Genomic DNA, 9,184 nt, shown 5'->3' with positions numbered 1-9,184 from the left:
ATCTCATGACTCGTAACTCCAATTGACGAGATTCAAAATAACTGAAAACTAGACAAAATTTCGGACGACTTTCGTTTTCGTGGCAACTACGAATTTCTACTAATCTCACAACGTGTGACCCTAATTCTCACGACGTGAGATACGATTTAAGGAAACTATAAATTCTCCTTTACATATTTGATTTTAGGAGGGTTGGATCCGATTTTATGGAGTAATAGTCGAAATCAGAAGCCAGAGAAGAGCGAAAAACAAGCTTTTGGAAGATAGAACCTTTAAAGATTGAAGATTTGAAGATCACACTTCACATTCTGTTTGAATTGATTCAATCATGTCGAATTCTTATGATTTTGTGTATTTAGTTTCTTCCATGAGTAGCTAATTTTGTAGACTTTCGTTTAGTGTAGATGAACCCTAATACTATGTGTTAGTTTCTTAAGCTTGAATTTTATGAAGTGGTTTATGCAAGTGTTTGATTATCATTACCTAGTATGCTAAAGTTTGCATCTTTATTGCTTTGATTTAAGTTAAATGTATTTTATTGACCATTTGAATTACATGAACTTGTTTACCTAGTAGTTTATGATCATTAAATTGTTAGAGCTTGGATTAATCACATATTAGATTAAGTGATAAGGTAACAACTTTAGCCGTGTTTGGATAACATAATTTGATCATAATTGTGTTTAATTAATTGCCTTTGTCATAGATAATTATCTTAGATATATCTTACATAGCCTAATTATCATTAATAATCAATTATGGGTTTGCTTGTGTACACTCATTACATAGTAGTTCATGAATTGGTGAAAATATTAGTAGATCGGATCTAGACTGCTAATTATATTTAAGTTGGTAATCAACTTAATAAATCCATACTTAGAAACTACACATAGGAAATGGGTGGATTTAAAGCTAAATAGAAATGTCTTCTTAATCTTGTTTACAATCGTTTTTGGTTGAGTGTTTAGTTTTAAGTTAATCTGAACTTGCAAAATCATATTAAAACCCTTTTTATTATTGTTTGATTTTAGATTAATTTTTAGTAATTATTTTAGTATACTGAATTCGTTCACTGTGTTAGATACCCAACTTACTTTACTATACTATAAACTAACTAGGTACACTTCGTGCATTAATAGATAAGTAGTTAGATTTATATATTTAAAGCTAGATAGGTATATTTAGTGCACATCAACTATAAACAAAACCCCTTGCCTATTGGTTTTCGTCCACTCTTAATCCAAGAAGGATAGCTGAAAATTTTCATCCTCTATCCTCAAGTGTTCTAATTGCTAGAGACATTAGATTTCTTGTGTTAGATTTCCAAGACATTTGTAGAAAGTAATTGATTTCATTATTTGGTATAATAAAGAAAAGGTATGTAAACCCTAATCCCTTGTTAGTTTCAATTATAGTAGGGCCTCCTTAAGGTTCTTGATGTTCATAGATTATTGCTATTAACAGAGAAAAATTAGATTCAAATAGGTTGTATGTGAACTTAAGGGTTAAATTATTTCAGCTCATGCTTTGTGTTATAACCTATAAAATCTATCGGTAAAAACCGGTGACATTAATTGAGATTATGAACTTCGTATTTTTGATAATGATGGATATTTTGCTTTCTAGAATGTGTATATACGTTGTTTTGAAATAACCATGTGCGTGTTGATGCTAATGGAGACCAGGTTGAAGAACATCATGGTATTGCAGTGGACCGGGAAAATATAGCTCAGTTATAAGATGAAATTGTTGAGTACTTAAAGCAAAATATGGAATGAATGGTTTAAAAAAATTATTTGTGGTTTTATTATTTATGTAGGTTTTGGATATATGGTTGTTTATCTAACTGAGGTTTGAAAGTTTTTCATCCTTATCAAATTCAATTCCTTCAACTGTTAGTGATGGTGTAAGAACCAGATGTTAGTAATTTGAAGTAAGGCGTAGTGTGATCCTTTATCTTATAACCATCTTCATATCTTCCACGTTGGTTGGCATTGCTTAAGGTTTACTAAAAAATTGATATATTCTAATGTGTGACCTTAATAAGTTATCGATTTTAACCAATTTTGCTAACTTATATAAACTTGGTAATTTAAAAAAACACAACAAATATGATGATCAAACTTAAATGCACATAGGTAAAAAAGGGTATGCCATTCATTTTTCTTATTTTACTAGGTTACAATCCGTGGAAACCAAGGATAAAAAATTTATAAAATTTTATTAAATTGAATGTTATGTTCATAAATCTATAGTGGTTATTTTTAATTAATACCTAAAATGCTTTTAAAACAAACAATGTACTTAACATAAGATTAAAAAAAACAAAAAAAACAAAAAAAAGAAAGAAAGAAACAAAAGTATATATATATATATATATATATATATATATATATATATATATATATATATATATATATATATATATATATATATATATATTATTGTTTTGGGAAAAACATTAAGTAATAAATAAATATTGTTTAAGATAACAAAAAATAGTCCTAAATCATAAATTTTCAAAGATTTTTTTACGTATGATATATATATATATATATATATATATATATATATATATATATATATATATATATATATATATATATATCATAAATGATTATTACTTTTCTCAATCGAAATGAATATTTAAAATTACATAATTCATTTTTAATTTCAATCTTTTTGATATAAATAATTATTTTAAAGTTAATTCGTTTTAATTTTCAAACGTTAGGTATAAGAGGTACTCTAATTATTTAAGTTTTCACTCATTTTAAATATTGGTAATAAAACAAAATAAACAAATCAACGTTTAAACTCATATTTACTGGTACAATTATATATATATTAAATTGTTATTAAGTCACAAACAATCAACCTTTAAATCTAAAATGTTCAAAAATAGATTTAAACGATAGTTATCAAGTCATTTGAAGATGGTGGGTTAGATAATGAATGATCAGTTTTTGAAATAAGAATCGAATCTCACAATTTGAAGAGATTTCCAATGATCAACCGATCAAGTTAGTGTTGAAATTTATAAGAGTCAAATTTCAGTAATTCATATGAACTACAAATAACTTAACAAGAGATTTTAACACAACACCTTGTGGGTTAGATGTGATGAGTCAAGCCCCTTTACAAACAAACAATCATACACTGTATTTTAATTTATTAACAATATCACAAGAAACTGGCACAAAGAAATATATACAGAGACCAAAAAAAATACAATTTCCAGCTAGAAAACATACACTTACACCGAAATAGAAGAGAAAACGTATATTAACAAACTTCAGGAGGGGACACTCACATTAGATGATTCCAAAGTCCGATAAAACAGGAGCTATTAAACTCAAGAGAAGCCACGCTACCAACCTAAAATGGTAATAAACTTTATGATATTCGCCAAAATAGCAACTAACATAGATTATTTATACCAGATAGCTCCAGAAAAACAGATATATATATATATATATATATATATATATATATATATATATATATATATATATATGAACACATTATGACTATGATTATGAATAATAGCCCAACGAATTCCACACAGCGAGCACCAAATGGATGATTACCAGAAAGAACAAAATATCCCCAAAACCTATCAACATATGGCCAATTCAAAATTAGGTATGGTGCTTATACTACTAATCAATATTTTACATAAGTAATAAAAGTTCGAAATCAGTTTTCATTGTATACACATCACCTAGAGCATCATAGTCATTAAGGAATGCAAAAAATATAAATAAGTAGGACCATCGTTTTTCATTACCTGCAACTTCCTCAGCAGCAAGTTTGAAATTAGGGTTAGGATTTCATTTTTAGCAATTTCTTCATAGTGTATTTTGTAAGTTTATATCAGTCTTACCAGCAATAAATATTTCACCTACTCACACACAGATTGCAAATCAGAAAAACGTAACCCTACAAGAAAATCAATTGAGATTAGAAAATACAGACACATTATACTTATTTAGCAGCCAAAGGACGTCTTTGGCGGTATCAATTTTAACTCTTTGCTTCAAGAAGGGTATAAATGAAAGATATGAAATTATATAATATGAACAAATCCATAATCTGAACACAGAGGCATAAAGACAACACATACCTGCCAACCCAAGTTAGTAAGAAAGAAGACGAATATATTGAGTTGAGAAGAGAATTCGGCCCAGTTGATGAGCTTATCAGTATTTTAGGGCTACAAATAGGAGGGAAAAACCCCTCTTTCTCCTTTATGAACTTGTTGAGAAATAACGCCACGATGCAAGAAGAAAAGGATTCGATGCAGATAATGAGTAAAAATTAAAGAAAACACATGGTAGAGGATTAGGATTCATGAAACCACTTTAAGCAACAATGAACGAAAAGGAAATTATAGCAGGAGATTTCAGTTGCATCTGATTATACTATGATGGATTCTTGTACGGTCTATCCATACCTAAATACCTCGATTGTCCATAGCTAAGCTTCAAAAATCAAATGGTGTTCCCGAATTGACAAAGGCGGTGACGACCTAACGATCTGTTGACCGCCACAAATTGAAAAAGAAGATCACCAAATGCCAAAATCAAACTCAGAAGTGGAACCATCGGTTATGACTGCAGGTTGAGAGAAGGAGATGTGGAATCCTTCAAGCGGCCGATTCAAATGAGTACGTGTATGCCAAACGACGAAATCGATTTTTGTTTTTGGCTTTATGAAATTTATGCTCGTGTAACGGTATCCATGGGAAGAAACAACAAGAGATGAAGAAAGAAGAGAAGGAAAAGATACTAATTAACATAGCAGATTTGATTTTAGATGTTACTTTGTTGCGATTTATAAGGAAAGGGATGTAATTGTGCAACTGATTTTACTGAATAATGAGAGAAATAATAAGACCAATTATTTAGCATTGAAAGTTTCTAGGTGAGGAAGAACAGGTGTAATCGGTATTTCACATTTAAACGAAGGGCAAAAGGGTAAATTAACAATGGGCGAAATATGCATTGAGATGAATGACACGTGGAATATGGTTTCTTTTATTAAAAATGAAGATTTGATAATTGGAACTGATTCGTACACAACACTTTTTTCCATACACAACAATTTGTGCTTTAAAGTGTTGTATTGTACAACTCTATAATGCATAAATTGTTGTGTACGGCAAAAAACTGTTATGTACGAATCACTTCCCTTTGATAATGAAATGAATAAACCATCCGTTAATGCTTACTCTGCTTTGTAGATGCAATTAACATTAGTTGATATAACAAATAAATAATTGAAAGAAGATTATTAGTATTGGCATTTAGTTTACCCTTACACAATACAAACATAAACAATTACTACATAGGTTGTCGAAGTTCACAAAATCGACCTTTCCATCAATAAATTTATATCTCAATTTATATAAATAACACGTTCATCCTACTAGCAAAGTTTAGAATTACGTTAAGTGCGACATGACATTATGATCAATTTAAGATGACAATTTTTAATGTGTGACGTTTGAGAAAAAATTTCAAATAATCATGCGATAACAATCAGAACAAAAACTATACTCGTTTTCCCAATAAAGTGGTTTATAATTACTTTCGACATCACTTGAGACATCTTGATAACGTATATTTTATGCATATATTTATGATGTTTTTTTTATTATTCTATACTATTTTTTATGTTATTCGGAACTAAAAGATACTTAATACGCTTTAAAATATTCAATTACAGTTAAAATAAGAGCTGAAATGCAAAAGGATAGAAATTAGCTAAAAAGATGCAAAAGGTTGTTGCTGAACAGTGTAACGTTCGTGTTTCTAGGCTAAACATTAATGTAACGATATAATAGTTAGGGTCACCACTTATAACCTACTTGATGTAATAATAAAGAATTATATGAATATTATGTGTTTCATGATTATTATAATATTATGAAAAAATCAGACGAATCGCCCGTAAATCTTAAAAATAAGTGCACCAATATATATATATATATATATATATATATATATATATATATATATATATATATATATATATATATGGAAAGTACACGTCTCCCAATCCCGAAAATATAAATTTTATAAAAATCCGACTCCGCATGAATTAGATATGATTTTTAGAAAATATAAAAGTCAGCCGCGCACAAGGATTGTATGACATAAAAAGCTACGAAGAGATGGTTAACTTTTAGCTAATACGACCAAAATGAAAATCGTAATACTCCTTAAAATATAAATTTTGAGAAAAAAAAATACCAAAAATGAATTAGTATAAGAGAGTTATGATTTTATCAAAATCATTTAATTTTATAAAAATAGGGACAAAAATATAAATTCAAAACTAGCCGACGGAGTTTAAACGAAAGTTATAGATCTCGTCGATAGCTACGTGTGGATATAAAGAACGTCAAAAACGGAGTTCGTATGATTGAGTTATAATTTTTAATAGCACATTTACGTATTAAAATAAATTATAAACTATATATATATATATATATATATATATATATATATATATATATATATATATATATATATATATATATATATATCATTAGAAAGGTATTGATGATGCGGTCGTTATAAAACTAGTGTTGAGTACTTTCGATATTAGTTTTGAAAATTCAATTACTATAAATAAGAGCCTCTAGCCTCTCATATTTTTTGTACAATTCTCTTGATTCAAGAGTCTTTCTCTTCTTATCCCCCGAGCATTTCGGTCTCTCGTCATTCGACTTCTCTTTCTGTAGTTTTTAGTATAGTATGGTGAGCGCTAAAGCGCTGCAAGAATCTTTCTTAGAAAGATTCAGCGACGAAGTTATGCCCGTGCAGAGCCGGACTCCTAGCTAAAACTCCATTGTAAGTAAGTTATACTTACCCTATTTAAAATATAGTTGATATTTAAAATTAGTATTGTTATTATGAACTTATAATAAATATTTGGGCTATTATTATGACTTATATAAGTGTCGTTATAATATATATTTAACTATTTGCGATACGTGGAATCTGGTTTAAATGGTCGCATAGGGTTGTTGGATTTTAGAAGTGCTATAAGCCAAAATGGTCCGTCCTACCCTCTGATGTATTATGTCTGACCCCTGTCTGTACATGGTGGTTGGAAAATATTATTTAAATGCTTATATAATAATAATAATAATAATAATAATAATGCTAATAATTAGTCACGGTAAATATTAAACTAAAATCTAGTGGTAATAATAATAGGTTTCGTCGAATGAAATTATATTGTTAAAAGTGAAGCGCTTCCCGAGTTTGGAATCATCACTTTAACAACTGAGTGTATAGTTACTTTCATCTTACACATAGATATGAAGTATTTTATATAAATTATGTACTATGTGTGCATATTATCTGTTTACTTGATATCTATGCTAGATGAACATTTTTATATAAGTTTTAAATGATTTAAAATGTATATGTATTTTATATCTACAAAATTGTTGGAGGTAAAACATGGGTAGATGAAATAGACGATGTGTGATAAAATAATGAAAGGCCTCGATGTTTACAATGATCCAGTCATCTAGCGGAGTATAGATGACGAACACAGACTATTCTAGACAGTCTAGTGAAACGCTAGCAGACTTGCAACCTGTAGGTGTTTGTGAACGATGTGTTTACTGGTGTACTCCATCCCCATCATGGTTGCCTTTAGGACATTTATTGTTGAGGAACCCCCTTAGCAATAGTGTCCATCCTGATGATGATCCTTAGGTTAGGTCCCTTATGATTGGTGTTTAGAGACGTAAAGTGAGGATAATGGGAACGGATAATCGGGTTATTGTTGGTTGATGAAATTAATAAACTTATTTATTGTGGGTTGAAAACCCTATGTGGTCACTAGGCTCCCAATCCTGACCCACTCACTTTCTTGTATTACAGGTAGTGACACTCGATCATAGATGTGATGTTTGGATGACGGATTATGGATTATAGGCCTGTAGATATGAATAAATGTTGTAAGGCTTATATTGTACTGTTTAGGCTTTTGATCGGTATCGAACATGACATCTCGAGGTTTTTAATGAAATACATTTCTTCGGAAATGCTTTGATAAATCTTTATTATATTTTCTTTTGGGAAAAAAAATTCCGCAACACTTTTCTTTAAAATGTTACTCTGATTTTTAAACAAGCATAAACAAAATCGATCTTTTCTAGCCTTGTCAGTGTTTTGGCCATATCTAATGACTTGTAACTCTGATTGACTAGATTCAAAATGATCTGAAAGCTAGACAAAATTTCGGACGACTTTCGTGTTCTAATAAAATGCTAATTCCCAATTACCACAACGTGGTGACACTACCACTACGTGGTAAATAGAAACTCCGCGATCGTTGAGACTGACTTGGAGAATACGGTATATACATGAGGACCACGACGTGGTGCCATTACCATGTCATGGTGATCATATTTTCGATAATCTATATATTTCGAGCATCTGGACGATTTTTAGGGGGGGTCTATGACTTTTATTGATCTTTGGTTGACAAAAACCTCATAGAAGTTATTTTAAGGATCTAGAAGGCGGCCAGAAGGCCGTTAAATTGACATGAGCGAAGATATGAAGGATTGGAGAGCATATTCATGCTGGTGATCATGTGGTTTGTTATCGTGAACATGTTTAGCATTCCACTACAATTCCATTATGTGTTTACTTTATGGTTTAGGTGTAAAACCTTTTACTTTGTGTCTTACGATTGAATGAATCTTTGAGTTATGGTTTAATTGCTATTTGGATTGTTTATTCTATTTAATTTATTTTGTTTAGTTTGATTGAAGATCCATATGTGTTAAAGATTGTTACATTGTTCCCTATTGATGAATTCATGAATTAATAGAGTTTAGATGACCATCTAGCTGAGTTAATTTGAATCATAGTTGTCCAGTAACCATTGGTAATTATGACTAGAGTTTTGACCAAAACATAGGTTTAGGGAATAAAGTAATGAACTTCAATGTGTTTGCATGAGTAGAATGACCATTGTCTGCATGATTTAATTCTTATGACCATTATGGTTAAATAAGATCAAATATTTCTTAATACGAACTAAATACTGATTTGCATGATTGTTTGCTCACCTGATCACTGGATTAATAATTGAGTTGAAATCAAAGGATTACTAGTCGTGACCATGACACTAGTCATATAAGAAATCG

General features: G+C 29.8%; 1 long non-coding RNA gene across 1 annotated transcript; it reads right to left on the bottom strand.

Annotated features, from left to right (window-relative positions):
- Positions 1–3,137: 3,137 nt before the first annotated feature.
- On the bottom strand, positions 3,138–4,909 carry LOC145047704 (uncharacterized). Its single transcript, XR_013682341.1, has 2 exons — positions 4,127–4,909; positions 3,138–3,942 (listed from the first exon to the last, which is right to left on the bottom strand). It is a non-coding gene; the product is annotated as an uncharacterized LOC145047704 (long non-coding RNA).
- Positions 4,910–9,184: the final 4,275 nt, after the last annotated feature.

The sequence above is a fragment of the Lactuca saligna genome, chromosome 5, assembly GCF_052625555.1.
Source record: "Lactuca saligna cultivar CGN05327 chromosome 5, ASM5262555v1, whole genome shotgun sequence".
NCBI lineage: Eukaryota > Viridiplantae > Streptophyta > Magnoliopsida > Asterales > Asteraceae > Lactuca > Lactuca saligna.
The sequence above is the reverse complement of the archived record's forward strand: the minus strand, read 5'-3'. Positions and strand labels throughout refer to the sequence as shown.